A 5,644-nucleotide genomic window follows, 5' to 3' on the forward strand; every position below is an offset into this window, starting at 1 on the left:
TGAGCGTGACCGGATTCAAGGGTGAGCCAATTCTTTCGGGCTGCCATGGATCTCTCTTGTTGAAGTCCACTATTTTCGCACTCAGACTATTTGTTACGGTGTTGTTTAGTTTCGGGGTTGTACCCCTTCTTCTTAGACTTGTCTTTAGTAGAGCATTGGTACAATGACTTTCAGGGTCTAGGTATTTAATTCCGCAGTTGTTTAGTTAATTAACTTGCTTCCGTAACTTAATTGTCTTAGTTTTGGTTTAGTTGCTTAGTTTGGGTTGTAGTAGTGGTTCTCCCACAGGATGGTTAGTGTGGGTGCCAATCACGACGGTCTAGGTTGTGAGAAAGTTGGTATCAGAGCCCTAGGTTCAGTGATCTCATTGTACCAAAACGAGTCTAGTAGAGTCTTGCGGAATGGTATGATGACGTCAGTACTTTTCTTCGAGAGGCTATAGGACTTTAGGAAAAACTCAATTCTTTATACTCCTTCATGCTATGACTTGAATCCAATTGGTATCTTGGTGATACAAATTGGTATCTTTCCTCCTTCACTCTATCGTTCGAACTAGAGCAACAAAAGTGGCAACATCATCACTAGCAAGAGAGGATGTGTATAGCTTACCGACAGTTGAATATGGTCACCATTCGGAACAAGTATCCATTGCCTCGGATAGATGACCTTTTTGACCAATTGCAAGGTGTATCGGTTTTCTCTAAGATTGACTTAAGGTCTGATTACCATTAGTTAAAGATTGAGGCAGTTAATAATTAGGTTCGATCAAGTTCTATGATTGAAATTAGCAGTTTTGTGGGGCAAACTTTAGGAAAAACTCACTTCTTTCTACTCCTTCGTGCTATGACTTGAATCCAATTGGTATCTTGGTGATACAAATTGGTATCTTTCCTCCTTCACTCTATCGTTCGAACTAGAGCAACAAAAGTGGCAACATCATCACTAGCAAGAGAGGATGTGTATAGCTTACCGACAGTTGAATATGGTCACCATTCGGAACAAGTATCCATTGCCTCGGATAGATGACCTTTTTGACCAATTGCAAGGTGTATCGGTTTTCTCTAAGATTGACTTAAGGTCTGATTACCATTAGTTAAAGATTGAGGCAGTTAATAATTAGGTTCGATCAAGTTCTATGATTGAAATTAGCAGTTTTGTGGGGCAAGCTAGCTACTATTGTCACTTGTGGTATGAGTTGAGTCCAATTGGTAGATTAATGAAGAGAACTAGACGTCGTGGTCACGACTGAGGGGCCACAAGCAAAGCAAATTGGAAACTGACAAGGTTCCAATTTGTATCTAACCCTAGGGGTGGTGTGAATGCATGGATGATCAGGAATGGTCATCCATGGAGCGAAATACTTAATTAAGAATTTGGACTTATCTGTGAATTGTATCTTAGAAACTGTGAATGCGTGCTTCTGGTCATCTAAATTAACTGCGAATGTAAAGTTGTAATTGCTTGAATGTGATAAGGTGATTATGTGCACAATAAATGTGTGCCTGAACTTTGATATGTACAATATGTTGGCCTAGTTTGAAGTTATGCAAGTTGTAAGTACTTGAGTATCGTGAAACTCGTTGTGAAAGGAAGATATTGACTAAGGATCATGTGAGTGTTTGGGTATGTCCTGGGGATATGTGGGTTGTGGTGCTGAATTAACAATAATGATTGGTTCGTGTATCGTAGGATTTACTTGGGATAGACATGATTTCTCTTAGCTTAGAGAATTATCCTAAATTCGTTTGGCAAAGCTGGGAACCTTTGGGAAAATTAGAAAAGAGAAAAACCCCAGAAAATTAGTTGGCCTGGGTTTTGTTTCCGTTTAGGCCGCTAGTGCGGGACTTTTCCCGCCAAGGCGAGGCTGCCAGTGCGAAATTCCTCCCGCCAGAGCGGGACAGGGCAAGATAGAATCTCAACCCTGTCTCCCATGTTTTCCTAGTCATAATTATGGACCCCGAATTATACCCGAACTAACCCCCGCGATCTAATTCAATGTTTTAGTAATCGAATATAAGTTATAAGGTGTGTGAAAATTTTGGAGAACCTGGGCATACGAGGAGGAAATCAGCGAGGTTGTGAAGGCCGGGGAAATGGTAATGCAGGTAGAGGAGTAGTGCAGTCAAGAAAAGAGGTAGCCCGTCAAGAGGACATGGCTCAATTTTATGGTTTTCATGTAAGACCGAGTTTGAGGGTGTGATGCAGTGGTCATAAGAGCTACTCTTGTCTGTTCCCGGATGGCTATTATTTTGTTTGATTCGGGTTCTACTTATTCGTATGTGTCAGTTCAATTGCCTTGGGATTTGATGTGGTTTGTGATATAGTTGATGCCCCTATTCATGTTTCTACCCCAGTTGAAGAGTCATTCATAGTCACCCATTATATCGTATTGTCCTGTTGTGTTTATGGATTTTTAGAGTTGGGTTGACTTGGTTATGCCGGAAATAATTGACTTGATATAATCTTAGGCATGACTTGGTTGTCCCCCTATTGTATCGGGATTAATTGTAATACTAAGTCGATAACTCTAGAGATCTCGGGTAGGGAAAGGTTAGAGTGGTAAGGGAGTATAAAGCCTAAGTCAGCTAAGGTCATATCTTTCGTGCGGGGTAGGAAACTGGTGGGGAAGGATTGTTTGACGTAATTGGCTCATATTCGGGATATTGAGGTCGAATCCTCCTCTACAGACCTGTGGTGTTAGAATTGAGAGAGCTCAAAGAAGAAATCCAAGGGCTTCTTGATAAAGGCTTTATCCGTCCTAGTGCTTTCCCGTGGGGTGCTCCTGTCTTGTTTGATAAGAAGAAGGACGGTAGTATGAGGACTGATGATTTTATCTTATTCCATAAGGGAGTGGATTAATACATGAATGACAAGCTTATGGATAAAGAAAGTTCTATTGAGTATACTTGGGTGAAGGAAATTGAAGATTTTAGTAAGAAAGTGCGTACCAAGATTGGGTTAGTCCTTTAAATTTGATGAGTTTACCTGAGTTTGAGGTGTCGTGTTGATGAAATGTTGGCTTCATAGTAATAGTCAAGGCTGACTGAGCGTAATGGTAATAAGAGTTCGTGATGGATTATGATGAGATGCAACTAAATAATAAAATTGTTGGTTAAGCAAATTTTTGTATAGTAATTGCGACTTGCGAGTATCTAAGGTTGTGGCTTTCGAAAAATTTGATGAGTAACATGGTTGTATGGAAAGTTTTAAGAGATGGTGGGACACCATTCGAATAGAAATTAAAGAGCTAGAGTCATAATGAAGAAAATTAGTGGATGTAGTACAACCTTTAGAGAGAGGCGAGAGCTACAATATTTTATTTGATTGCGAAGGCTAAAGAAGAATATCTAAAGAGGTAGATAATTGGGTTCAGAGACGTGTGATTTCATTCGTTTTGATGTGGTTATGGTAATAGTGTCACAAGTCCGTCAGATTTGGTTAAAAACTATTGGAAAGGACTTAAGAACTGAGTATACAGATATTAGCTCGAGTGTGATGATAAGTGTTTTGGTTTTATTTTTGAGTTTAGTAACGAGTACGATGGAATTTTAGCGAAGGATATTGTAAGATCGATAGAGATGCGATTAATGATAAACGGAGATCCATGAATTCATAAAAATCTTCAAGGTACAAGCTAATGTTGATAGAGAAAGGGATTGTGATATGGTGAAAATTGCAATTCAGATTTTTCATTGTGAGTTTACATTCGTGGTAATGTACTTTGTCAAGGTATGAATTGTCAAGGTGGGAAATGATTAATTGTTTCTGGTATTGAGCATTTGAAAGGACTTATACCCAGGGTGAGTCGTAAGCTTACTACTATTGATTGTTAAGTACCTAAGAAGGTTTCATTTTTAAAAGTGTTGGTTTATAATAAGGTAAAAGGTCGAAGTGTTGTATTGGAGTTGTTAAAGTATTTTAGTGGTTCTACATGTACCACCTTGCTTATGAGAATTTATAAAAGAGCTATCATGTGTATTTGTGGTTGTCCGACAATCTTAATATTCGTTTAGTCGTCGAGGTCATGTATTGATTGTGTGTGGATGAATGCGGGGATCATTGGGTCAAATTCTACTATTCTTAAGACGTAATCTACAATTACTAAATCTAGCATTTCGATAGTGTTGTTAGAGGGGTTGTATGCTTGGATATATCCCTCTATGAGTATCTGATTTCTAAAGATCAAAATTGTTATAACTTAAGCTCATGGGAATTTATGTTGAGGGATGGAGATGTTGTTAAGAACTGTGATTGTTTGGGTATTATGAATGTGTGTTGGTTTACTCAAGTTCACTTCTAATTGTAGCGAGTATTTGATTTAGAATGTTATCATGCTTATGTGAGAAAGGATTAGTCATGATGATTGTGTCAAGATCCTTGATAACATGTGGCAGACGTGTGTACGATCAACTTTGGTGGTTGTTGGGATTCATTTTGTTGATTAGTTAAGTTTACATACAACAATATTTATCACTCGAGTGTTAAGATGACTTCATTTAGGCATTGTAAGGGAGGATGTGTAGGTATTCAATTGGTTGGTTTGAGGTTGGAGATGTGAAACCCTTAGGGGGTAATGAGATTTGGTAAGAAGGGCATGCGAGAGAAGTATCCCCAATAATTCGACGATTCAGATACTACTATACCCTTACTTTAGCTAGTCTTCTCCTAGTTGATTACTCAGGGACGAGTGATGGATAAATTGGTATCTATTGTAACGACCCGATTCTGTCGTTAGGGAAAAACCAATGAAGAAAGAATTGGGACAAGAAAACCATTTCGTAGCAACTTGGAATTTCTCAACCTAGTCCAAATTTGGATGAAATTGGAGTCAGTAAGGTGTAGGGAAATCTGGTAATTAATGAGAGATCTAATTATGATTTGGACCACATGAGTAGATAGCTATGACGTTAAGGAACCCGTACGACTTTACGAAATCGAATTTGGGCGAGTAAAACTCCCGAAAATGATCTTAGCGTGAACGGGTAACATTATGTCTCCATGTAGGCCGCCAGAGCGGGATTGGTGCCGCCAGAGCGGGGACGCTGTAGCGGGATGGGTCCACCGTGGCGGGCCGAACGTGACTTAAAGTCGTTATTAAACCCTTAAATGACCTTTGTTGGCATTTTTTTATTTTTAGAGCTAAGGAACGAACCCCAAGCCACTCCTACTCATTTTTCACCATTCTTGAGGCTAAAGGTAATCTTTTCACTCCTCGAATCCATTTTTCGACCTGTAGAACGTAATAGAATGGGTCAATATTGATGGGGGGGTTGTTATAGATTCTATGGTGGAAACAACCCTAATTTGGATAATTGGGATCATGGGTTTGATCTAGGGTTCATAGAATTGTTATAGTTTCGGGTAATTAGTGATTGCTTGTTGATTCCCGTGTTATTATGATTGTTTTTAGACCAAGAATAGAATAATCCGGAAAGGAAGATTCAAGTGTCTTAGGGGATTCAAGCTTGGATTCGAGATAGGTGATGGTTGTGATTTCATGTTGGTGTGATATATGTTTGTAATTGCTTCATTATAATGCATGTATGTATGTGAATTTTGCATTATTGATCACCCTAATCATAAATGAGGATAATTGAATAATGTATGTCATGAATCACCTCTTGTAGTATGATTGTGAGAATAT

The sequence above is a fragment of the Solanum tuberosum genome, unplaced genomic scaffold (assembly GCF_000226075.1).
Source record: "Solanum tuberosum cultivar DM 1-3 516 R44 unplaced genomic scaffold, SolTub_3.0 scf00387, whole genome shotgun sequence".
NCBI lineage: Eukaryota > Viridiplantae > Streptophyta > Magnoliopsida > Solanales > Solanaceae > Solanum > Solanum tuberosum.